Source organism: Chelonia mydas, chromosome 26, assembly GCF_015237465.2.
Source record: "Chelonia mydas isolate rCheMyd1 chromosome 26, rCheMyd1.pri.v2, whole genome shotgun sequence".
Lineage (NCBI taxonomy): Eukaryota > Metazoa > Chordata > Testudines > Cheloniidae > Chelonia > Chelonia mydas.
Genome location: NC_057859.1, coordinates 9,455,703 through 9,482,031, shown reverse-complemented (window position 1 = coordinate 9,482,031; position 26,329 = coordinate 9,455,703). Strand labels below are relative to the sequence as shown.

The following is a 26,329-nucleotide window of genomic DNA, read 5'->3' as shown; positions in this document are numbered from 1 at the left end:
AACCTTTTGTAGTGATAATCAAGGTGGGCCATTTCCAGCAGTTGACAAGAACGTCTGAGGAACAGTGAGGGGTGGGGTGGGAAAACAAACATGGGGAAATAGTTTTACTTTGTGTAATGACCCATCCACTCCCAGTCTCTAGTCAAGCCTAAGTTAATTGTATCCAGTTTGCAAATTAATTCCAATTCAGCAGTGTCTTGTTGGAGTCTGTTTTTGAAGCTTTTTTGTTGAAGAATTGCAACTTTTAGGTCTGTAATCGAATGACCAAAGAGATTGAAGCGTTCTCCCACTGGTTTTTGAATGTTATAATTCTTGACGTCTGATTTGTGTCCATTTATTCTTTTACGTAGAGACTGTCCAGTTTGACCAATGTACATGGTAGAGGGGCATTGCTGGCACAGGATGGCATATATCCCACTGGTAGATGTGCACGTGAACAAGCCTCTGATAGTGTGGCTGATGTGATTCGGCCCTACGATGGTGTCCCCTGAATAGATATGTGGACACAGTTGGCAGCGGGCTTTGTTGCAAGGATAGGTTCCTGCGTTAGTGGTTCTGTTGTGTGGCGTGTGGTTGCTGGTGAGTATTTGCTTCAGGTTGGGGGGCTTTCTGTAAGCAAGGACTGGCCTGTCTCCCAAGATCTGTGAGAGTGATGGGTCGTCCTTCAGGATAGATTGTAGATGTCAAGGTTCCTTCCCCACTCTGAACTCTAGGGTACAGATGTGGAGACCTGCATGAAAACCCCCTAAGCTTATTTTTACCAGCTTAGGTTAAAACTTCCCCAAGGTACAAACTATTTTACCTTTTGCCCTTGGACTTTATTGCTGCCACCACCAAGCGTCTAACAAATATATAACAGAGAAAGAGCCCGGTTGGAAACGTTTCCCCCTTCCCCAAAATCCTCCCCAAACCTTACACCCCCTTTCCTGGGGAAGGCTTGATACTGTTCGTATGATAACACCTAGAGGTCCCAACTGAGTCAGGGAACCCTGTGGTAGGCACTGCACAGACACAAGAGAGTCCTGGCCAAAAGACCTTGCACTCCGGGGCAAAACTGACAAAGGGCGGGATACAGAGGCACAGGGAGGTTATTACTTGCAGCAGAGTACATCCATCTGTGCCATCCATGGATTTGGCACGGTGTGTCAGAGAATGAAGCAACTTGATCCAGCTCCTATTTTAGTCCATTTTACACTGACTCCAACGAGAGTTGGGTCAAGCTCCTGATCTGAGGGCCGAGGAAGAGGAAATGTGGGTTAAGTCCCTAGCTCTGCCACTGACTCGTGGGGCTAGGTTTTCTCATGTGGCTGAGGGAAGGGGAGCTGAGTTTGGGGTCCAGCTCCAACCCAAGCTACATCTGCTGCCTGGTAGCTTTATATTCCACCATTGACTTTGGACCTCGCGTGGAAGCTTGCTCTTACAGAGCTCCTCCCTGAACTTACCCCAGCACTGAGGCCGACGTGTAAGTCCCAAGAAGGGAAAGAGGAAGGAGGGTCCAGTGGCTAGGGTGCTAACCTGGGACCTGTGTTCGAGTCCCTGCTCAGCCATAGGCTTCTTGTGTAACCTTGGTCAAGCCGCATAGCCTGTTTCCCATCTGCAAAATGGGAATAGTAGCACTCCCCTACTGCAGAGGGGTATTAGGCAACGGGCATTTGTGATTGTGAGTTGCTCGGCTACTATGGTGATGGGGGACCTGTCACAGCGTGGCTGGCCTGTTAAAGGAAGATGGGCCTCAGACCACCTGTCACGAGTTGAACTTTGCCGCCCCAGGTAGGAGAATGATTTGCCATTTGACAAACTCAATCCAGGCCTGAGGATTGGAGGGAGAGGTCTGAAGGGAAGAAGGGGATCGACTGTGGGAAAGAAGTCAGCCAACACACAGGCCCAAGAAGGAGGGCTGTGCAACCACTACACTTGAGGGTTGATTTATGTGCTGGGGAGGCAAAGAATTAAAGCCACAGTCCTAGGAAGGAGGACTGTGAGACCCTAAAGCTGAGGGGTGAGCAGAAATGGGCCTTTATGGGAGGTGAATGATATTAAATAAATGAGAAATGGAATATTTTTCCACTGACCTTGCCTATGACTGGATTATTTTGGGGGAGCTCAGACAGAAACCGAAACAGGGTGCCTTCAGGGCCACAGTGGGGTACCCTGAGGAACAGTGCCTGTTTTCTGGGCCATATAAGTACCTTAGCTAGAAGGGGGGTTCTGCCTGCTTGAGTGATGACACCAGATTCACATCATGTAACAGCTAAACACCCACCCACATCTAGCTGTAACAGAGCATCTCTCCTTTCTGCCTTTTTCTTTGTGTTTATCTGCTTGTTTTACTGGGGTAAACTGACTTAACAAAGTTACAGTGGAGTGAGTGAGCTGAAGACATTTTGGCTGCCACCCATTTAACTGCTTTATAATAACCATGTAAATACTGCCATCATAGCTTGAAAAGCATAAGAGACAAAGGCGATTTGGGATGTGAAATTTCCCTTGTAGCATGTAGTTAACACAGTAGAAGGTTTACATCGTGTGTGCTCATTAAGAAACTAAAACCTGGAGTGAATCCCTCCCCGTCCCCCCAAAAACAATTATCACTAAGCATGGGGTTCAGCAATATAACCTCTCAAACAATCCTAGAACCAGGATACCTGCCTTTGCCTCTTCGTTTAGGGTTGTTGAACAACCAATAATTTCCTTCCAGAAACATTTTGTTGGTTAATCAGCTTAAATTCTCCAAACAATTCCATTACTTTGTAATGGATGCATCCGATGAAGTGAGCTGTAGCTCACGAAAGCTTATGCTCAGATAAATTGGTTAGTCTCTAAGGTGCCACAAGTACTCCTTTTCTTTTTACTTTGTAAGTTATTCCCATGCTTGTTTCACTGGCCATGCCTTTCCATTCTTTCTCACACTGGACTCAGTCTGTGAGACACTGAGACATTGAAGGCAATGGGACTTGATATTAAGCACTACACGAGGAGGCCCTGTATTGTTCGTTGTTCAGCGACTCTCCAAAATCATGTTGATCAATTTGGAAATTCTAGAATAAGAAATTCTACTGTTACTCCCAGTTTCTTGTGCAACATACATCTATTTCTTTCTTTGCTTCAAGTTTCAGATCTGATTTACTTGTCCCAAAGGTAGTTTGTTCTGCTTCATGTTGCCTCGTTCCTCTTGCTTTTGTTGCAAATAAACTAATCCTTTAGATTCCAACTCATGTCATTATTTAAGCCTCATGTTCAGTTGTGTTATAACATCTGCTACATGGCCAGATTTCAGCCTATCACTTTGGTTTTTTTGGCTCGTAATTTAACCAGCCAACTGATATGACAGTGTCAGTCTTTATTTGCCTGCCTGCTATTCACACAGGGTGAAAATCACCCCTGTGCGGGGGGCTAGAGGAGCAAGGACTATAAACAGCTTCAGCCCCATTTAAGCAGTGTCTTGAGGGCTTAAGTGAGAGTTAACCTCTGGAAAGGGGTTGTGCTGGGTTACTTTGCACAGGGTGACCTTCTCCCTCCCAGAAGAGTGTAATATCTTTTTCCCTGTTGGTGAGAGAGACAAGCTTCCGAGCTGACTCAGAAGTTGGCTCACTAAGAGATTGCCTCACCCACCTTGTCTCTCTAATGTTCTGGGACCAACACAGTTACAACAACGCTGCGTGCCTAAACTTTTCCCTGTGTAAAAGTTTCATTGTGTAATCCCGTGCCATTTTACAAGACAGACTGTCCCATTTTCATGAAGCATCAAAGAAGTAGGCCAGTTTCATGCAGGGAACATACACTGTTACAAATCCTATCTACTTTGATGCTGGCTGAATTGTCTCCAACGTAAATTTGAAGCTAAATCCTTTCTACTGTGTGTGAACCAGGTAAACGTAGCAGGTTTACGGAGGGGCACAAAGAGACTAACGGATTTGATGAAGGACACACAATGTGCCAGATTTGCCAGCTGGCACAAAGGATCTATGTACTTGAGATTTCCCATTATCTCTGTCAGGCAGCTGTGATTGTCATTAGGAATGTAGGTCACAAATGCCTGCCCCCTCGAAATCACGGACTCTGACCAAGGTTTTCAAAGGTGACCAATGATTTTGGGGGTATCACTTCTTGGGTGCCCAACCTGAGTCACCTTTAAAGTGGTCTGATTTTGTTTTCAGAGGGTAGCACTCCCTTTCTGGCCTTTTTAGGCTGTCAGAGGAGGCAATAGAGTTTTGCTGTCTATTACCCTGCTGTACCCCGTATCCCAATCCCCTTTAAAAGCAGTGGATAAAATATATGAACAGCCATACTGGGTCAGATGAGTGGTCCATCGAGCCCAGTATCCTGTCTTCCGGTAGTGTCCAATGGCAGGTACTCCAGAGGGAATGAACAGAACAGGGAATCATCAAGTAATCCATCCCCTGTTGCCCATTCCCACTTATGGCCAACAGATATGAAACATTAGAAATAATACGTAAACATGTCAGCACCCAAAATCACTGGTGACTTTGAAAATCTTGGCCTTTTTGTTTTTTTGGTTTTTTGTAATTGCTTTGCAAATGACCTACCTTTTGGACTCTGTTCCTGTAAGTGACAGCAGGTGTGAAAAAAATGTATTTCCTTTCCTCTTTAAAGGTCATGCGGTGGCCATTAAGTCATGTCATAGCTGACATTCCTTCACAGTCTTGGATCGTATACCTGTTGTCAGTGGGGAAGCTGGATTCCAACTGCAAGTTGGTATTTATACTGCTGCTATTCATCACAATCCAAGTATTCATTTCGGTTGCAAAGCTTGTAAAAAAGCGTGGAACCAGGCACTGGGTGAGCCTCGCCCTTTTTCAGATACTGAACTCCCTTCGTATGAGTAGATAAATAGTTACCGTGTTCCCTGATGTTTTGTGTGCACACATTTTAATCTGGAAACTCTTCTGAATTGCTTCAGGACGCATTATCAAAACTTGCTCTGATGTGTAATTCACTTTGAGAAAGCTTGATTCATTTCAGGGGGTGGTGCTGGTGGTTAAGTTGCAATAGATATATCCTGATGTAGAATGTTCTTAATGTAATTGAGGGTAATTCCTAGAGATGGGCTATCCTGGGGTCCCACTCACTACGAGGGCACCTCCTCCTGATTGCTCTGGGGATTAGCTCCTTCCGGGTTGAACACCCCAACCACTTTCTCTCACTCTGTGCAACTCCAGATACCCTTCCTTCATGGCTTGGCCCTCCAGCCAGGTCACTGTGTGTTTACCCCTTTCTTGGGTGTCAAAAGTCTTTGTGTACAGTCTCAGGCAGTCTTCCCATTCACTGCCCAGATGGTACCACTTCCCCAGTGGCTGGCAGGGGAACCCAGACACGCTGTCTACACCAGGTTCCAGCTCAGAGACTCTCTAATCAGCAGGCAAGGTCTGCACCATTGTAAACCCTGCTGCTCTTTCCCTAAACCTTTTCCTACACCCTTTCCCCAAGGTTCCCTTCCTTCCTTCTCTAATGTCCAGATAACAGCTACATGTTCCCTCACTGCCGCCCCTTCCTGGCCTTCTATTAGCCTTGCCTGTTTGTTCTCAGCTAGGCTTCATCATCAGCTGTGGTCTATCTGGTCTTTAGAGGGACTTGAGATGAAAAGACCCTCTGCTTGTCCTTGGCATAGGAGCAAAATTCACCCTTTGTGATTATAACCATCTGCTAATGAGGAGAGGTAGATAGGGCCCAGAGTGACCTAGACAAATTGGAGGATTGGGCCAAAAGAAATCGGATGAGGTTCAACAAGGACAAGTGCAGAGTCCTGCACTTAGGACGGAAGAATCCCATGCACCGCTACAGGCTGGGCACTGACTAGCTAAAGGAAGTTCTGCAGAAAAGGACCTGGGGATTACAGTGGATGAGAAGCTGGATATAAGTCAGCAGTGTGCCCTCGTTGCCAAGAAGGCTAACAGCATATTGGGCTGCATTAGTAGGAGCATTGCCAGCAGATCTAGGGAAGTGATTATTCCCCTCTATCTGGCACTGGTGAGGCCACATCTGGAGTATCGCATCAAGTTTTGGGCCCCCCACTACAGAAAGGATGTGGACAAATTGGAGAGTGTCCAGCGGAGGGCAACAAAAATGATTAGGGGGCTGGGGTACATGACTTATGAGAGGCTCAGGAAACTGGGCTTGTTTAGTCTTCAGAAAAGAAGAGTGAGGGGAGATTTGATAGCAGCCTTCAATGGAGCTAGGCCCTTCTCAGTGGTGGCAGATGACAGAACAAGGAGCAATGGTCTCAAGTTGCAGTGTGGGAGGTTTACATTGGATATTAGGAAAAACTATTTCAGTAGGAGGGTGGTGAAGCACTGGAATGGGTTACCTAGTGAGGTGGTGGAATCTCCATGCTTAGAGGTTTTTAATGCCCAGCTTGACAAAGCCCTGGCTGGGATGATTTAGTTGGGGTTGGTCCTGCTTTGAGCAGGGGGTTGGACTAGACGACCTCCTGAGGTCTCTTCCAACCCTAATATTCTACGATTCGAATGTATGCAATTAATTGCACAATTTCCCCAGATTGTTTTTGTTTTTTAATTATTCCCTTTGTTCTAGTAAGGCATTAGAGCTGAGTGACATTTTTGGGGCTGAAAAATGCAGCTTTGGGTTGATTGATATGGTGAATAGTTCTGGTGGGGGGAACTGGAGAGAATCATTCTTGAAAAAGTCACTTTTTTTTCCAGCACTTTCAAAAAAACAAAAACAAATCCAGCTACATTTCAAAAGTCAAAAAGTTTCCTTTCAAAATGGTTAAAAATGCCTGAAAATGAAATGGAAAAAAACATATATATATATTTTTGGCCAAAAAACTTTTTTTTTTGGTTTGTTTTTATTGTGGTGCAAAAAAGGTGAGAACAAAAATTGGATGGATTTTTGGCCACAAAACTGAAAAAAAAATCAATTTTGTCCTCAGCTCTAGTAGAGTCAACAAGATCAAACAGAGAGAGGAAATCTTTCCTTCTTGGGTACCCAAATGCAGCCTGGGCAGCATCATTTGGTGCAAACTTCAGCTTGCTGACTCAACCCTTTTGTGGATGGATTCCCTGTCATGGGGAGAGGATAGTTAAGTCTTCATGGCACAGTCCTTTCCTTCTCTTAATACAAGGAGACTAAGTGTGGTTGCACTTTCTTACAACATGCGCCACTAGTCTGAGAATGAGCAACTCATTTCACATCAGCCACTGAACAGCCAATGGATAGTCATACTCTTCAGACACGAACCCCCTGCGCTACGATCGAACCCGTGACTTCATCCCTGATTCTGCAAAGACTTCTGCTCATGCTGATCTTTAAGTTAACTCAGGGGATCTCCACAGGTTGAGCATGTACATGAGTCTTTGCCGGCTTGAGATCTTGGAATATAAAAGTACCATAGATCCCTTACAAATTCTGTGAGCTCCTAGACAGGAAAGTAAATAAATTGGCCAGATTTTCCAAAACAAATCGAAAAAATGTACTTGGCATGTTTAAGAATAGTGGGTTCTGCTAAGTGCTGAGAGATCTCTGGAAAATAGGCACTTTCCATCAGGTCCCGAAATGAGGTGAGGTCCTTTAAAAATCTGGGCTTGATATAATTACCATGTATGCCAAATACAGTAATCTAATAAACAGCAAAGAAAGATTCCATTTCAACTCATACATCTCGAATTCGACCATCTTTTGATCTCCCAGAATAACCGATGAAGGAATTTGATAGCAAAAAATTAAGTGGGTAACTTAGGATGTCCTTTTATTTTCCTAGTTGGCTAATACTGAAAATATTCAGACTGGATAGCGGTGTGGTTCAGATCAATAGAAATTTTCTATTAGTGCTGAATTACCCTCATGAGTGGAAGGGAAGCAATCAAGTCAGCCACAAGGAAAGGGTAGGTACCCATGTGTGTAAATTGAGATTGGACTTACATGACTCATTCTTATGTTAGTGCATTGAAATTGTAATGTGGTGCATGCAAATATCAAATGTCATCCGAATGGGTTGTCATAGTAATGTTGACAGGGGCTGATTTCCAATCAGCCAAATAACTATTGAGTGAATCCAGTTCATTTCCAGAAGTCTCTTGTGGCCCCACTTGGTCCCATTACCTGGAATTTCCGAAGGGCTTGTTTCACTGTACCTGGTCAACATTTTTTCCAAGAATTAAAATTTTGGACAAAACGATTTAACAAAATAATTTTAAAAGTTTTATCCTTTTTTGACCAGCCCTGGGTACTAATTGTCACCTAATTGCAGCAGACAGGTTAAGGGATGTTGCAGATACAACTACGGAGTCCCGCCTGCCTATTTAAGGAACTTATGTGGTGCCCCATTACTGTAGTAGCTGAGCATCTGACAATCTTCAATGTATTTATCCTCACAACTAAGAAATTCCTGCAATTATTATAGCTTGACTGAAAGGTATTGCTTTTCCAGCTTGTGTAATAGAGTTTCTAGCACGTTGGAGCGTCAGGAATTAACCTTCCCCTTTGACTTGCCTTCAGGTGAAACAAATAGAAAACAGCACTAGCAAATGGCTTTGATTCAGCACTTTTTTATATTTAGCTGCATACAGAGCTGTAAAGCAAGAAAACAACCTCAGGAGGCACAGGTCCAACGTCGCCACACACTTTTTAGCAAGGAGAGAGATCAGCTTATTATTCTGTGAAGATCAGGGATTTACCTACGTAACCAAAAGTGAGTTTATAATTCAAAATGCAAAAAATAAAAACCAAAGGACAAAGTCCACAGTCCTGCAAAAACTTAGGCAACTGTTTAACTTTTCTCATATGGATAGTCCCGTTGGAAGTCATTGAGCTGTCTTAGCTGAGCAAAGCTAAGTAGCTGTGTAAGCGTTTGTAGGAGCAGCATCTAAATTACACCTGTGACAGATTGTGTACACGTGGAAAATTCAAAAACTCTTACGTCAATTTTATAAATGTTATGTCTGTCTCTATGGGCTTGCTAGCGACTGCATTCCTAGCTCCATGGGGAGTTTCCTGCAGGAACTAAAATTTCTAGAAATTATTTAATGCAAATCCCGAATGCAGGTATCAACTCAGTGGAAGTTTCACCCCGTAGGGTACTAGCTTAAACTGGATTTGTCTGGTTAAAGAGGACTGACCAACAAGAGAGCTCTAAACTGTATAAAGTATCCACCCAAACATGGGGAGAGAGGTCACTCACTTGATCCAAGAACTGACGTGAAACTTGGACCAAGAGTCCCTTCAGAAAGGGCTTGAAGTACCTTGGAATCTACCATGTGGAAGATGGGTGACGCTTGGTAAGCTCTATGCATGCATATAAGCTGTTGGTTGTTTTTAAGATGTATTTTCTCTAGAATGCTTTTCTTCTGAATAAATAGTACTTTGCTTTATCAAAGCTTCGTGGTCACTGATTAATCCTGTCGTTGCCCTTGGGAGAATGGGACTGCAGGTGCTGAACTAAAGTCAACTCTGCTGTGATAATCGCAATGCATAGAAAGCTTCTGCAGCCCAAGTCCCAGTCTGGAGGGAGAGGAAATTGGGGTACTGCCCTAAGACATGTGATGGCTAACGGCCTGAGCCCGAGCCCATGCCCTCAAGGACACAGTGAGAGGGTCAGAAGTGCAATCATCTCGGGAATGGTGAGAACTCCCGCACTGGATTTAATAGATTTCTAGCTTTACAATGTGTGAAGGACCCTACAATCTGACCTCCTACATAACACAGGCCACAGGACCTCACTCAGTAAAGCCTTCTTGAGGTGGCTTGTCTTCTCTTCCTTTATGCTTTAAACCTTGAGGCTGCAATGGGAACCATGTGGGTGGATCTTGGCACCTGTGGGGTGCTCCATTGCAGGATTGATGCCTTAGATAGTTGCAGTCTCAAAGCCTCACTGTTTTTTAGGGTTTTTTTTTTTTTTTTTTTTTGGTATTATGTATCCCCCAGCTGAGCATGCTGCCAGAACTAAAATAATAATAATAATAATAATCCAAATAGCAACCTGTGCTAACACCGTATAGCTGTTTGTCTCCTTCCAGTGGGAAGATTGGATATAGATGTTTGAATCTGCTAATGAACTTGTTTCTTTAGCTAAAGCAGAAGAGGCTCTTCCTTTAGGATCCAGAGGTCCTGGTCTCAATTCCTTCACATGAACCATCTAGGGATGCTGTTAAATATGTATATAATGACCTGGTTTGTATGGCTGTCACTTTTGATTGAATCATACAGGCACTAAGAGGAGGCAATAGAGTTTTGCTGTCTGTTACCCTGCTATACCCTGTATTCTAATCCCCTTTAAAAGCAGTAGATACAATATAAGAACATAAGAACGGCCATACTGGATCAGATGAGTGGTCCATCTAGCCCAGTATCCTGTCTTCCGGTAGTGTCCAATGCCAGGTACTTCAGAGGAAATGAACAGAACAGGTAATCATCAAGTAATCCGTCCACTGTTGCCCATTCCCACTTGTGGCCAACAGATATAAATCATTAGAAATAATACATAAACATGTCAGCTTTTCTTTTTTCTTTTTTTTCTTTTTTTTTTAAAAAGCTACTGTCTTTAAAATTTCTGTCCTTGAGCAGATTTTCGTATGACTGGAATCAAATGTCATTTTCACTTGAGTCCTAGTCAACAAATCTCCAGTGAAATTCTATTAATTTTCAATTAAACTTCAAGTAAACCAATTAGCATTTTCATTTTTCAAGAGCAACAAAGGCAGAATCTGTAATGAGCCTATCCAGTCATTCGCAGAGGAATAAATGGTCTGGACAGATTTCTGCAGTCAATCTTTCTGTGTAACTTCATCAAGTATATTACCCTTATCTTCTCCTCGCTTGTTTTAGGCCTTATGTTGGCTTTCTTGTGGTGTCTGCAATCTCTTCCCCTTCCTCCCTCTTAGTGGGCTCATGTTCCTCCCCCTTTTTTTCACCCCAGTCTCCTCGTGTCATTATGTATACCAGAGTAGCACTTCATGGCTCCATCATGCTGAGGCGTGTACACATGGTGAGAGACAATCCCTGCCCCAAAGAGCTCTATAGCCTAAATAGACCAGGCCAGTGGAAGGAGATATTATTATTCCCCTTTTACAGATGGAAAGTTTAAATGACTTGTGTCAGCTTACCAAGGGAGAGTTGGTATTTGAACCTAGCTTTCCTGAGTCTCAGTGCAGTGGTTTAACCCCAAGGCTATCCTTTCTTGCTACGCTTAGCTCTATGTATGAAGATCAGATTGATTGAAGCACTTTAAGACAGCAATCTAAGCACCCATGTGGCCCCTGTTAGCACAGTAGCTTCATGCTTCACAAGCTTTAATGTATTTATCTTCCCACCACCTCTTTGAGGCAGGACAGTGCTATTATCCCCATTTTACAGATGGGGAACTGATGTACAGGGAAAAAATAAGCTACTTGCCCAATGTCTCACAGCAAGTCTATGGTGGCACAGGGGATTTGAACCTAAAAATCCCAAGTCCTAGGCTAGTGCTCCAAGCACACAGTTACCTCTTTAAAAATGTATATATCTACATTTTATACATGCACAGTATAAAAAAATATTCTGTGTGTGTGTGTGCGCGCGTATATTTGGAGGTGTTACTCTTCATAATCCTACATTCCCATGGAGGAATGAACACAGCAAAGGCTAAGCACTAATATGGAACTGCTTATTTGGAGATTACTTGTCCATTCAGAAAGCATCTAATTCTATTAGGTTTCTGGCAGACCTATGGGAAGCAAGCAGGTGAAGTATCTGTTATATTTCTGAACTGGCAAGGGCTTCTGAATCATACTCTCACTCCTGTAGCATGCAACAGTCAACTAAACACAATTCCATCAATATATGTGTGAAGAAGTAGTGCTATCCAGGGCCCACTTAACATAAACCTAAGTGTGTGTTCTTCTTGACATCCTGCAGAAATTACAGCAGCAGTTCATTGTTCTCCTACTTTGTAGCAACCAGATTTTAAGTGACTCATGGTGGCTTCTGTGGTCATTTTAATCGCGCTTTTGCAAAATGCTGGGTTGAACTCAGTTGTAGAGACCTGAGTTGCCAAGTTCAGAACTGGATCCCTATCCAAATTTCCCAAACCAAGATCACAGGATTCTCTTCATTTAGAAAACCTTTTTTTTATAAAACATGGTATTCCTTGAGAAGTGTGTGTGTGGGGGAGGGACCGTTGGTTTCAGTTGCATGGAGAAAAGGGTTTGTGAACTCAGACTAGTTGTAAGCATTGCAAAACTAATCTGCAAAACTTTGAACCCCATGCAGTTCTTCCAGATGAATGCTGTGGTTTAGCTTTCACGACAAGGTGAGACATATCTGTGTTTCAGTGCTAAGTCCATTGAAATTTTAGGGTTCAGCCAAACCTGCAAAGTGAAACAAAACACAAGGGACTAAAATTTAAAAAAAGGACTAGTGATTTGGGGAACTTCGGACACCTTAATGGGGTCTGATATTCAAAAAGTGATGAGCAATTGCCTTCTTCATATTGGGTCTCAAAATAGGACCCCAAAATTGTGAATCACTTTTGAAAATGTTGAGCAGAGAGTACTGCCATCAGAAAACAGTTCACGTAACCCCATCAGCTAACACGGTCTCGCAACACCAGTAGATCAGTGATTCTCAGCCAGGCTACGTGTACCCCTGGGGATACGTAGAGCTCTTCCAGGGGGTACATCAACTCATCTAGATATTTGCCTAGTTTTACAACAGACTACATAAAAAGCACTAAAAGTCAGTACAAACTAAAATTTCATACAGACAATAACTTGTTTATACTGCTCTATATGGTGAAATGAAAGTCCATATTTATATTCCAATTGATTTATAATTGTGTGGTAAAAATGAGAAAGTAAGCAATTTTTAGGTAAGAATATGGTGTGACACTTGTATTTTTTATCTGATTTTGTAAGCAAGTAGTTTTTAAGTGGGGTGAAACTTGGGGGTACGCAAGACAAATCAGACTCCTGAAAGGGATACAGTCGTCTGGAAAGGCTGAGAACCACTGCAGTAAAATAACCTAATCTGCCTCTTTCATCTAATTTCGCTGATTCTTGGAAGAAAATATATCTGTTCAACTGGGAGAAATGTGAATATACAAGACAAGCTATTAATAACACCCAACGGGTGCTGAAACAGAATGTTTGTTAATTGGCAGGATTGCTTCAAAGCAGCATCTGATAGTTAGGAACAACCTAGACAATGGATGAATTAGGAATCCTGACTGTTTTCCAAAGTGTTATTGATTTTGAAAACAGAAGGGTGGGGGAAGGAGGAGGAAACCCCATTGTGTGTGTATTTTCCTCAGCTGTAGGAACACAGAGCATGTGTGCCTCAGCTGTGCATCTGTAACATGTCAGCCCACCTGTGATTCTTCACTACATTCTCTGTCTGCATGTTTTGTTGAGGGGTTGCTGGGGTGAGGTGGGGGCTGTTTTTGTTTAACTCCCTGGGGAACCGGTTGTGCTCATTATTTCCCACGTGAGCTGCTGGAGGTGACACTTTGCCACATATGGATTTCATTCCCATGATGGGCCCTAGGCATACAAAGGGTAAGGAAGAGATTAAGGTGGAGACTAGGAAGCCAGGCATGCTGCAGGTGAAACTGATTACAGCTCCTATAAAAGCCATCTCTGCAGAAGACAGCAGGGGGCTGGAGAGAAGTACTTCCTGAGACTGAGGAAGAAGGGACTTTGCTAGCCAACTGGAGCACTAAACCTGTCGGGGAATCCTTTCTCTTGCCTCAAAAGAAGTCTACCTGGTTAGTGTTTGGACAGGCTAGAGGGACTGGTTAAAACAACCTGGTCTGTGGACTTTAAATTGGGTTGGTGTGAGCTTGTTTGTAAGCAGTTTTGTTTGCCTAGACTGATGCAAAGGCATCTTTTCCGCCCGAAAGAATAATAGCTGGAGCATGGAACTTCCAGCTCTTGTCTCTTGCTTCCTTTTTTCGGGCCTTTCAAGGACAGTTGGTTGCAGCATTTGAACAGAGGAGAAAAACAAACATTACCTCCTGGGAAACCTGGATTAGCAAGCAGTTTATATTGTTGTCTACAAGTTTAATATGTAAATAAAAAGGAGTAGAAATGATGGGTGAGTCTGAGATCCTGGCCTAAAAAAGTGGGGAGTTTGGGTACTGTGTGCAAAACAAAACACGGATTCATCCTAGGAGCTTTTCCCAGCTGTGTGAAATTCTGGTGCACATTGATTTACAATGGGATTTAGGATCATAAATCACCCAAGCACTCTTGAAAATTGTATTCCCAATCTACACTATCGAGAGAACTAAATTATAAACAAGTTTGCCAAGTATCTGGAGAATATGGAAAAATCCTACATAAATTTTAAGCTCAGTGGGCCAGATTCTCAGCTGACATAAATCACTGTAGCTGAAAGTTACTTAAATTACCTGGGGATCTGGTCCATTTCCATTACCGTCGATACATACAGACCTAGCAACTTGAAGTGACATCTGTCATGCAGAAAAAAAAATGTAGCACTTACCCTGAAAGGGCAGGGGTGTCTGAGGTTTTTTTTGTTTGTTTTTTTATACACAGCTTCAATACTGTATACAAAGAGAAGTGGGGGAAATAAAGACAAAAGTGGGGGAAATAAAGTCAAAACCTACCCTGTAGCTTCACCATCTTTATGAATAGTTATCTGCATCCCAGCCTAGCAGTGATGGTTGAAAAGCTTAACAGAGTAACAAAAATCCTTTGATTTGAACCCTCATGATCTTCAAGTCAAAGGGATATGATGAGATGTAACAAGCATGTGGCAGGAACACGTGCACTCTCCTGTTCCAGGGATGGGGCTGATCGCTAATGAGCTGTCAATTGCTGTGTTATTTCAGGTTTCAGAGTAGCAGCCCTGTTAGTCTGTATCCACAAAAAGAAAAGGAGGACTTGTGGCACCTTAAAGACTAACCAATTTATTTGAGAATAAGCTTTTGTGAGCTACAGCTCACTTCATCGGATGCATTCAGTGGAAAATACAGTGGGGAGACTTATATACACACAGAACATAAAACAATGGGTGTTACATACAGACTGTAACAAGAGCGATCAGGTAAGGTGAGCTATTACCAGCAGAAGAGCCGGGGGGGGGGGGGGAGGGGGATCTTTTGCAATGATAATCAAGGTGGGCCATTTCCAGCAGTTGGCAAGAATGTCTGAGGAACAGTAAGGGTGGGGGGGGAAATAAACATGGGGAAATAGTTTTACTTTGTGTAATGACCCATCCACTCCCAGTCTTTATTCAAGTCTAAGTTAATTGTACCCAGTTATTTCAGATGCTAGGAGTAAAAGCCTGTTTACCTGGCACCTATGGCCTAGATAGAGCACTCATCCAAGCAACATATTGAGTAAACAACGTGCTATCTTGGGAGATGCTGTCGGCAGATAATGTATATCTAATATAATCTATAGAATAGAAGATGATATCGGTCTCTTTCTGATGACTGCAAGCTCAAGTAGTAATTCCGTCTTTAACAACCTGCTCCAGTATCACTTCAGGTTTGGTCTGATATCATCAGACCTCTGCAATGAAATTATAGTTTTCTGGACATTGTTTCTTCTCACCTACTGTCTGATGAGACTGCAGTTAGACTATCCTGAGCCTGATGTTCTGGTTTTATGGAACCCGAAGCCTGCTTTCCTCTCCTTTACTCCAGCAAAACTTCACTGCAGAGTTACTCCTGATTTACACTGCTGTAAGCAAGAGGCGTTTTCCTCCTCCATCTTTTATTTATTTATAGTAAAAACAAGAGTTGTCTGATTTCCCAATGCTGCAGGGTATAGACAGGGCTTTGAATTGGCAGCAGTCCTGTGCCACTTCTTAGTTGCGTCTTTTTTGGCAGGGAGGGGGCACTTTTTGGGGGTATACTGTATGGTAAACTTCAAAAAAGTTGATACGTTGTGGGTTTGTTTGTTTTTTTTAAAACTTGCATCTCTTAAGAATCTAACTAGTTAATTTCTGCCTGAGAAGATTTAAGGTGCCATTATTCCCATAATTTCTGCTGTGGGGATCTGTCTGTTGTAGTTGCATGTCCCTTATGACTGTAGTATCTGTGCACCTCTGTAACGGCGTCAGACTCATCTCTGCGGCGCCTCCTGCTGGTTATCAGCTCACCAGCCTCCGGAGCGCCCCCTGCAGGCTGGTGTCTCGCTTGCTGCTGGGCCCCAAGTCCCTCCCGGACCTCGGTGCCCCCTTTCACGACGGGGTGCTGCCACCTGCAGTACCCTGCACAGATCTGGGTCTCCCCTCCCCAGGGAACCCTCAGCCCCCACCTCGCCTCAGTCTGTGGCCACTGCCAGTCATCACCTAGCCCCCGTTCCCTGGGGCCGACTGCAGTGTAAGCGCCACTCATCATAGGTGAGGGGGATTTGGACCTGCTGCCTCTGCCTACTCCTTGGGCTGCCCCCTGCAACCCCAGTACCTCTTTGGCCTTCCACTAGGCCTGCAGCCTGGGGGGTTTCCAGGCCAGAGCTCCCCAGCTCTTCTGGCCTTCCCCCAGCCCTGCTCCAGCTCAGATACCTTGGTATGCTCCCAGCAGCCAGGTCCCTCCCTCTCCACAGGCTAGAGAGAGAGTGCCCCGACTCCTGGCTTCATTGGCTTTTATAGGGTCAGCCGGGTCTGTTTGGGGCATGGCCACAGCGGAGGCTGCCTCCCACGCAGCCCAGCATTTCCCCTGCCCCAGCCCTCTCCCAGGGCTGGTTTAAGAAGCCCTTCCAGGCAGGAGCGGGGTGACAACCCTGACTACACCCTCACAATCTTTTAATTAGAGCTGGTCAAAAACTTTCTGATGGAACACTTTTCCATCAAAATATGTGGTTTCATCCAGATTGAAACTTTCCATGGGAACGTGTCTATTTTGACCAAGTCCGGTTGCGGGCGTGGGGGAGAGGAACCTTTTGACGCTTTCGGAATGGAACATTTTCATTCTGAGGTGACTTTTTGATTTGAAATGTATTTTATGCAACATTATGTGATAATCAAAACTATTTTGAAATAAAAACGAAATGTTTCGCTTGACACCTCCTCCAGCCCCCAATGAACTTTAAAGGTTCATAAAAACAAATGTAGAAATTGTAGATTTTCCCCAAGAATTGGAAGTTGTTACCTGCACGACTCCACTTTCAATGTATTTATCATCACAATATCCCAATGAGATATTCTTTAATGACTTCCCTACACTGCCAGTTTGGGGCTCGATTATGTGCCTGTGGAGAGACGCAAAGGCGGGCAAGAAACTACCCCACACCCCATTCAGGCCCTAGTAATGCCCCTGTGGTGCTACCAGACCTTGGCTCTGGTCACGGGGGGCCCACTACACCTTTCTCCTCCCTAAGCAGGTGGGCAAAGGCTGGATAGGGAGCGTATAGAACCTAGACTCTGTCTTTCTCTACACACCAGTCAGTGAAGTGGATTAGCCATAAGGGGGAGAAATAATTTGCTGGTGGTGTGGGTCAGTAATCGTGTAGCATAGTTCTGTCCCTGTGTTGTTTCTGGGATGGTGCAGCTGTGCACTGCTTCTTTTTTTCAAGGGCTAGCAGCAAAGCCACAATGTAGCCCTCACTCAAAGCATTATATTTTGGTTACCAACCAAGGGGATTTGCACAGAGCTGTTTCTGGAATTTCTATGAGAAATTTAAAGGTTTTTACTTTTTGTCCTGACTCAGGATGAATTTTTCTTCCAACATCTCAATTTTCAGTAGGACAGAAATTCTGTTTTTCAGCCAGCTCTAGTTTTGCAAAATCTAATCTGATTAGAAATGTTTTCATGACTTCTCAGAATGTGCATACTTTACACTAATGATACACAGATGGAACATTAATAGAGTGCTAATATCTGGGCTCCTGATTCTTGGCTGGACCTTATCTAGAAATTTTCACCAGTGCAAAGTGAATGCAGAACACTGCCATTCTGATCTGGTAATGTTTTACACCCATTTCACACAGCTATAGTAATTACACAAGGTACATTGCAATGGAAAATCAGGCCTTGAGGCATTTGCGGCTTATGCTTTTTAAGTAGTTACCTGTTTTATAAATGCTATACAATATAGCATTTACAACACAGAGCGATGTGTGTCCATTCTACAGTGATGGCCTTGAGCAGACTAGTAATACTGCAGGGAACTCTGATGTTTGGAACTATTATTAATAATAATTTGAGTCAGTTTGTGATCCCCTGATGAACGCTGCTGTATAATTATAAATCTGAATTAATTATTTTACACTTGAGTTAATTGAGGTACAGAGAGGTTAAATGATTTGCCCAAGGTGTCACACCGAGTCATTGGCAGAGCTGAGAATAAAACACAGGAGTCTTGCCCCCCACTGTCCTTTTCTAACCACTTTCAGTGCAAGAATAATCACTCTTTCTTTTTAAATAAGGGTTACCTCACTTGCCTTCTCTAAAATTCAGCCGATCCAAAATGCCCAGGCAACAAGGGAAGAACATCTGGTCTCAGGAATACCAGCACTCTGTTCTCATCAGTGATTTCTCTTTTTATCACCTAGGCCAAAAAATAAAAACCACCAGTGGGAGTGCATGATGCAGTGAAATGATCAAGCAGGCTAAGGAGAGCTCCAGTTGCAATTTGCATATACAAGGTAATCCACGCAAACACTCCTATAAATCAATCTAATTTATATAAGTGAGACTACAAATTAGAGAGAACAACCAAATGACAAACTATTGTAATTACACAAAATCAACTGGTGAACTAATTGAAGTGACAATCTATCAACAAAATGTATATGTTTAAACACCGTGCTACATATAGTAATGAGAAGGTTATGCTGGTGAAAACTGTCTGTAGCTTAGGGTGAGAAACAAGTGGGACTGCACTCACAGAGGTGCATTTTTCAAACCTGACTTTGAAAGCGCCGAAAAGGAATCTTTCTTTTGGTACACGGTCCAAAGCCTATTGAAGTGAGTGGGCCTCATTCCATTGACTCCAGTGGGCACTGGTTCAGTTCATAGAAGCAGGGAATAAGATGAGTTTGTTTTCTTGCTGTCCACAAAGGAGAAACTTGTGCCATGAGGTTGTATGAACACTCAATTTGGGGACCAGAGTGATTTAGATGAAGTGTCATCCAAAAGAGTCACTTTCAGTCATATTCATTCATTTATTACTTGGTTATTTATCTACTTTAAGAAGGCTGAGCTGACCCAGTGGGCACTGAAATGTGGTTCCTAGGACTTTAGATCTTATAGACCGGATACGTGAGCTCATAGATTCTTCCCTCCTTGTTGTTGAATTTAGAGCTGTTCGATCTTTTTCAATGTTTAAAATTTTGATAAAAGTGCCATATAGTCCAATTTTTACCAGAAAAGAGGGAAATATGTTTTGAGATGCCTTTTTTGTGAATGTTGGTGGGTGGGGAGGGGTTGGATGGTCTCGGTTAACAAGGATTAGTAATAGATCTGGACATGTTGAGTCTGTAAACTTTTGGTTTGCCTTCACGTTGAATTAAGTTTGATGGTTCAAATGACTTCTTAATTGTTTACTTAGCTTTATAAACATGCTAGGGAAATGAAAATGGCACCTCTCCACACTCCATACAAGTTCTTCAGTACCATTAATATATAACCCACTGCCAGTAAGCCAGGCAACCTAAAAACTCCAAATACTCCTCCAGCAGTTTCCCGCCCTTACAATTCTGATGACCAGTTTCCCTGGGTCATACAAACTAAGGTTCCTTCCTTGCATCCTAGCATTCAGCAGCTCGATACTCTTCAAGTAGTCCCATTAAAATGAGCGAGAGTACTCGCTAAGCAAAGCACTACTGAATGTGACTAACAAGGGATAGATTCTTCCACTATTTAGCAAGAAACCTGCTACTTTGCTTTTAGACAATAGTCCTGTGGAAATGGTGGAAGAAATATCTCCTCCTGCAAAGTTAATACAAGCTGTAATACTAATGATGCTTCATGTTAACACTCTATGCCATCAGCTGTTGGTAAAACAAGAGCTGAAAAGAAACATGCCTCTGGGGACTTGTTCAGACTCCCCGTAGTCACAATTCTTGTTATCTTTATAATACACACTAAGACAGTATCAAAGACCATGCCAAAGCACAATTCACTCTGGTAAGGCATTAACACACACATGGGGGGGGGGGGGGGAAAGGAGTACGCAAGAAAGAGAAGAGATTATAAACTTCAAAGAATTGCCTTTAAGCAAGTAATATGTATGCAGTAGCTTTTGTAAAGCTGAATGCTTCCAGTACTGATGCATGAACAATATTCACTTCAGCTAACAGCTGCTAAATGCAACTGTCGTGAAGAGCAATCCTCATAAGAATGGCCAGACTGGGTCAGGCCAATGGTCCATCTAGCCCAGTATCCTGTCTTCCGACAGTGGCCAGTGCCAGATGCTTCAGAGGGAGGGAACAGAACAGAGCACTTATTGAGCGATCTTCCCATCCCAGCATCTGGCAGTCAAAGGTTTAGGGACACCCATGGGTTTCCATTCCAGACCATCTTCGCTACTAGCCATTGAGTGGTAACAGCTCATTTAGACTCCCTTTATTTTGTATATATAGTTGGGATTATGTTTTCCCCTGTGCATCACGCTTGATGCATGTTTTCCACTGTGCATTAAATGCCATGCCTGTGAATTTGACTGCTGGCAATTGGCTTGGGAGCTTTCTCTAATAGGAGGCCTGGTGCAAAGTGCCCCTTTGGTACCCCTCCCCTTCTGCATAATTCTGCAATGTTAGTAGTCAGATTGGCACTGTTTGGGGGTCACAAAGGCCACAGTGGGTGCTGAATAGGCTTGTGATTGAAGTGGAGAATGCGCCAGAGGTAATTTTGTTGATATGGCATCATGCAGCCAAAATTAATACTTTCAACATCTATGGGTAGTAGTACACCAAATGGAACTAGAGAAAGAGGGACCTAATTTGATGCAAAACCAGATGCTCAGGAATGCAAGCTGTGACCAGGCTGCTACCGACAAACACAGGCCTCTAAGCATGTATCCCTGGCCTCTGTGCATGCTCAGTAAACGTCAGAACTCTACCATCTGTGTCATTTATTGCTAATGAAACAACTAGGACCAGTTTGGTTCAAAAGCGTATCAATGCTGTATAACTGTCCATTTCTGATTTGGAGGTAGACAGTCAAATATTGGATGCATTTTATATCTCTGCGGAGATTCTGCACAAGGTGAATGCACTGCCCAAAGCTCTATTTTGAGGACCTAAGTGGGCTTCAAGTAATTCATGGACCTTGAGCTGGCTTTCTGTACAGGGGTGTATTTCACCCATTGAGGGACTTTTCCTTCATCTCCAAAGTCTCACCATTTTTATCCCTGACTTTTTATTGCTCGTATCTGATGGGATGGGCTATCTCACTAGAACTTTCTGGTTTTGGAGAGATTAACTGTGCAGATGTTTGGGGGAAGTATCTGCAAAAATCATCTTCTAGGAGTTAAAAATCTGGGATGCACATACGTGGGATTTCCAAAAGCACTCAGCCTGACTGCCTTAGTGGGAGCAGTATTATGCCAAACACTTGTGAAAATCATTTTACTAGTTTGTTTTCTTACCTGTGGGTCAAATTCTGCCAATCTTTCTCAGTCTCTTATTCTGGAAAGAGTTCCATTTAACATCAACAGTAGAATCTCTCTGATGTTTTTTATGCACTGTTTCATTCTGAAACATTCGCATCATAATTCTATTGTTTTTTATTTGTCCTTGTATTCAGTACATGTATAGTTGTCATGGAAATGTATTACACATCCTTTGAAAGATCCTCAGTCACCCTCTTTTACTTTCTAAGATTAATAAGATTCATGGCTGGAAACTTTCGGTGGCTTGTTTGTTTATTTTAAATCCTTTTCTTTTTTTTCTTCTTTTTTTTTTTTTTAAGCATATATCTGCAGAGAGAAATACACAGCATGTAGCCATTCAGTAAAGGCTAAATCTTACTTCAGTAAGAATTATACAAACACATTTAACTTGTTTACTGAACAAACATATCTTCACAGAGCTTTCAGTTACACTGTTGACTTCCAGTAGTATGCAGTGTGGAAATGAGCAAGAGGATAAAAAATGGAGGATACAAAAGAGGAGGAATAATAAACATGTCATTTTTTTCCTGAAGAACAAAGCTGTTTTACATTCAGCCACACTGCCCTTCCTCCCTGGTAATATATTTTTAGAATGACTTAAGAATCCCTTAGAGTTTCAACTGTTTTGAGGGACTTCTGCAGTCGTGCTCTCTCTGACATGACTAAATAAAATATCTTGGTAATGTCCTCCTCAGCTTCTCATAACCCTTCATATATGTATCCTCACAGCACCCCCGTGGGATAGCACTGCTCTACCACCCCCCATTTTACTGATGGGGAACTGAGAGAGTGCGTGACTTGCCCTAGATCACATAGGGAGTCTGTGGTGGACCAGGGAATTTTATCTGGGGTTCCCAAATCCCAGATAGGTGTCCTAACCTCCAGGCTGTCCTTCCTTTAGCTGGTTTAAATCTAACCAAAGCCTATTACTTGAGCTTGGTAAATAAATAACAGCAAGTAATTGATTCAGAGTGAAATTCATCCTCGTGTATCGGGCCAGCATAATGCCTCTGCTCCGTTGAAGATCCGCTGATTCTGGGAAGGTCAACAGATGAGGGCTGTTTTGAGCATTGAAGGGGAGAGAGCAAATTACGAAGTGTAAGGGACCTCACAGAATATGCCCTGCCGGCACCCTTCCACTATGATTTCAAGGAGACCCTGGCACAAAAAAACTCGATTGACTGGAGGAAGTTGAGTATCCAGGGGCAAGGAGGGGAAAAGTACCTCAAGAGTCACATGGAACAATGAAACAAGAATTCAATGTCTCATCCACACAAAGGTCTTGTACAGAGTGATGTAATGACTTGGTTAGGTGTGCAATTTTTCGGCACAGCGACAATGATTGCCTCGTTCCCATTAGTACAAAGAAGGCGTGCAGTCTTGCATGCCGTTATCTGAAAACATTTTTCCAGCTCACAACTAACTTTGCAGCTGTTGTCTGATCTCTGTGAACAATCAGAAAGACTTGGGCAAACCAAGCAGGGCTTTTACAGTCCGATTAGAGAAAACAAGGAGAAATTTGCTTGCCAAATGCATGTTCTCCTAAAATGGAGGGAAACTGAATTTGTTCAAACCAATGGAAAAGTCGACTAGGATGTGTCTCCGCTCCAGTAGTACAGGAGGTAGAATTTCCAGCTTGGGTCGATAGATGTACATGTGCTAGCTCTGGTCGAGCTGAGTCGCAACGCAGCCTGGCTGCCTGAGTACAATTTTATCCAAGACGTACTCTGCCGTTGCCCAGGCAGCTGCGGCCACTGGCTGTTTTTAGCACATTAGCTTGGGGGGAGGGATAGCTCAGTGGTTTGAGCATTGGCCTGCTAAACCCAGGGTTGTGAGTTCAATCCTTGAGGGGGCCATTTAGGGATCGGGGCACAAATTGGAGATTGGTCCTGCTTTAAGCAGGGGGTTGGACTAGATGACCTCCTGAGGTCCCTTCCAACCCTAACCTTCTATGATTCTATGACCAAGCTAGTGCATGTGTGTATATCCCAACTGGGAATTATACCCACCCGGCTGCAGTGTACACGTACCCGAAATGTCCTTCCTAAGATTAATCAACTCAATGAAAGGATACTGGATTCAAAGTGTTAAATACAAAGAAAATTATTCATATTTGAGATCTCCCTTTTGCAAAAATTGTTCCTGCTCTTTTAGGAGGACTGTACTTCTGAAGGAACAGGTCCTCACAGTGGCCTTAGTCTCTCTCTCTTTCTTTTTTTAATATAGAGTTTTGTTTGCTTGTCAGTTAATTTTAAGAAAAAATATCATATCCCTACATTTCATGAGACTGAAAAATATCTGGATTAAGAGGCTGTGTTATAAAACCCTTTGGGGAAAATGGCATTTAGTTTCTGATGGTGAAATATATCCCTGTGCAAAGTGCCAACACAAGTCCTGGGGACCGCTTAAACCCTTGTTTTGAAGGCTTAACTGGGACTTAAGTCTTTTTGCTTGCCCTTTACACTAGGATGAACTTCATTGTTTCCATGACATTGACTGTTTTCTATTTTAGCAACTAAGGAAGATTTGATCAAATTTGATAGAGACCATAAAAAATTCAAAGTAAAGCCCTGCATAGCTCGGTGATTTTATTTGACCTGAGGTTTGTGAGATTTTTTTTTTTCCCCCCTGAGCTTCACCTGGCATTGTGTGGAAAACAGGTTTCTCTCATGGCTTCCAGGCATACCCATAATCCAGCCTAAAACTGATGTAAAACTGACCCAAGTTTGCTTGGAGTTTAGTCAAAGTGAACTGCTGAGCAAAAATGATCCAAGCCTCCCTTTTGCAGGATATTCCAAAACCAGGATCGGTTTGCAGGCTTCTGTTGCTGTCATTTCACACATCTTCTTCAAAGCCTCCTCCATGCAAGGAATTTGATTTTTTTCCCCCCCTCCCACAAAAGCTAAAGGCCAGTCCTGCAAAACGCATATGTGGTGGTAACTTTTCCTTCCCTTTCTTAGTCTACCTCTTGTTTTCAGACTGTAAACTCCACGAGGCAGCGATTGTTCCTTACCACAGTATCTAGCACAATGGGGCTCTGATCTCAGCTGGGGCCTCTCAAAGTTAATAGTAAGCAGTAATAATAAATGTTATGCAATTGATTGGATGGCAACTGTTACATTATGCTGATAAAATCATAGATAGCTTGTGGTTAGTTGTCATTATAGTCTGAACTTGCGATGTATTGACCCCAAAACAGGAAAGCTACAGCAACTTCTGAAGTCTTTGAAGTAATATACTGCACTGAGACCCTGGAAAAGCTTTTTCCCCAGTTCAGCAAATGCTTGTAGGTTTTGATAGATATTCTAAATTATTTTTCAAAAATGAATTATGAGTTCTGAAAGGAACAGAGTATGCCTCTTTAGAGACTCCACTGAGTATTCCCATAGCAGGAAGGTTACAAGAGCCAAAAAAACCAACAACCACCCATCCCTTATTGCTTATACCAGCAATACTGTGAGGCACTAAGAGAAATAAGCATGCTATTGTCTTACGTATGGTGGGTCTGTTTGTGCATGTTAGTAGGAGACTTGGCTCAAAGTCTTCATCAAAGCTTTTCTTTATGGAAAACTAGGTGTTATGTTTTGTTTTTCCTTTTCATTAACTGGAAACTGTCTCAGAAAATGCCCACTTGCATCAGAATGTTTTGGGTTTTCATTGCAAAAAATAACCCCAAACAAAGAAAATACTTTTGTTTCACATGAGACGTAACGGGGGGAAAGAGGCCTAAACAACTCCCAAGTAAGTTAACGTGTGTACATACGTTAGGCAGTGTGGACTGCTAGATAGAGCAGTGTCCTCAGACATCAGAGAAGTGGGTTCTATTCCTAGATCTGCCACTGACCTTCTTGATGGCCTGGAGCAAGTCAATTCCCCTCTCTGTGCCTCCGTTTCCCCACCTGTAAAATGGGGATAATGAGATACTGACCTCTTGTAAAGCTCTCTGAGGTCCACTGCCGAAAAGTGCCAAATAAAAGCTAGATATTATTATTACGTATATTCATATTAGATTCATACAATCAATATTTATATGTATATAACTAATTTTATATTACACACACCAGACAATAAAATGCTATATGAATGTTTATAGTTTACAGACGGGATTTTCCAAAGAATTCCAAGAGAGATAAGTGCCTAACTCCCATTTTAATTTCAATGGGATTTCAGTGGCTCGCTCCATTAGCCTGAGGGTTACTGTTCTGAGCATTGGCTGCATCAGTTGCATGATATCCCACAACAGTGTTTCACTGGCAGATCAGGATAGATCGCTCCCTGTTTGACAGTGTTGGTTGCGTGCGGTCTCGCACGTGTAATGATGTTGTTTTCCTGTCACTCGCTCTTGATGATTTAGACTGTTAGACGTCATTACATGTGCTCTAGGACTTTTTTTTTTTTTTTAACTCGAATCAATCTGACATGCAGAAAACAGACACTTCAGTGAGAGGATGGAACAAAAGAACGGGCTGGTTGTGTCACTTAGTTCTCTAGAAGCAGAGCTAGAAGGATGATTGCTGTCATCTTGTATTTTACTTCCTGACCCACACAGAGCTTAACCCAGCTCCAACAAAATTCATAGATTTTGTTAGCCATACTTCATTTTGTTAGCCAATCTCAGGAGCAAAACATTAGGTCAGTGGAGGAGGAGGAGACGTGAACCTACAAGGATGCAGAGGGATGATAACACTGCACTGGTGTATACCTTAGGGTCTCAAAGCTCTTCACATGCTGTCTAAGATACTTATAGCCCCTCCCTCCCCACGCCTACTGCTGAGCACCTTACAGTCTTCAGC

At 42.9% G+C, this 26,329-nt stretch overlaps 1 protein-coding gene across 2 annotated transcripts in view; it reads left to right on the top strand.

The window, feature by feature from the left end:
• Window positions 1-26,329, top strand: part of LRRTM4 (leucine rich repeat transmembrane neuronal 4) — a 964,988-nt gene that overhangs the window by 61,934 nt on the left and 876,725 nt on the right. Inside the window, exons 1-2 of one of the 2 annotated variants that reach the window (XM_043536297.1) lie at window positions 13,610-13,714; window positions 18,475-18,567. The gene's annotated coding sequence lies outside the window, so the exon portion shown is untranslated. Of the gene's footprint in view, window positions 1-13,609; window positions 13,715-18,474; window positions 18,568-26,329 lie in introns of those variants that run through there. The other variant, XM_037886267.2, reaches the window with a different exon arrangement.